Here is a 679-nt window from a genome sequence, read left to right on the forward strand (position 1 = left end):
AAAAAAAGAATAATCATTGATAAAACAGTTATCTACATTTTATGACAAAATTGTGAGAACTTACAACTTACAAATATTGCCACTAGGGTCGCGAAAGAGCAAATTTTGTGATGTATGTATGTATGTATATATGTATGAGTGATCTCAACCACAGGTGTAGCTCAGTCGGCTAAGGCGCTTGCCTGCCGATCCGGAGTTGCGTTCGGGTGCTTGGGCTAATTACCTGGTTGGGTTTTTCCACAGTTTTCCCCAACCATAAGGCAAATGACAGGTAATATAAAGATGCGTACACACTTAGCGAACGAACGACAAACGATTGCATTCGTTGATTGAAATCGATACGTTACGTCGCAGGAAAAGCAAACCGATCGTTTGATTTCCCTTCGGAAGTGATCCGTCGCTTGTCGGTACATCAAAGGAAGTTGGTATTCGTTGTAGACGGGATTTGCCACTAGCTTGTAGTTCGTAGCAGAACGCAGCGCTTAGTTCAATTTCACTATGGGTACGTACAAGAGCCTTCTTTAGTTACAAGCCGGGGCCATACGTCGGCAACACTGTAATTATCTGTCACCCGGAGGCTGACCGTACAGTACACGTGTTTGTGCTAATGCCGATTTCCAATGTAAATTAATGTTACAATATAAGTGTGTGTCGATGGAATTATGTTTGCGGCCGTGCC

This window comes from Periplaneta americana, chromosome 3 (assembly GCF_040183065.1).
Source record: "Periplaneta americana isolate PAMFEO1 chromosome 3, P.americana_PAMFEO1_priV1, whole genome shotgun sequence".
In the NCBI taxonomy this organism is placed as follows: Eukaryota; Metazoa; Arthropoda; class Insecta; order Blattodea; family Blattidae; genus Periplaneta; species Periplaneta americana.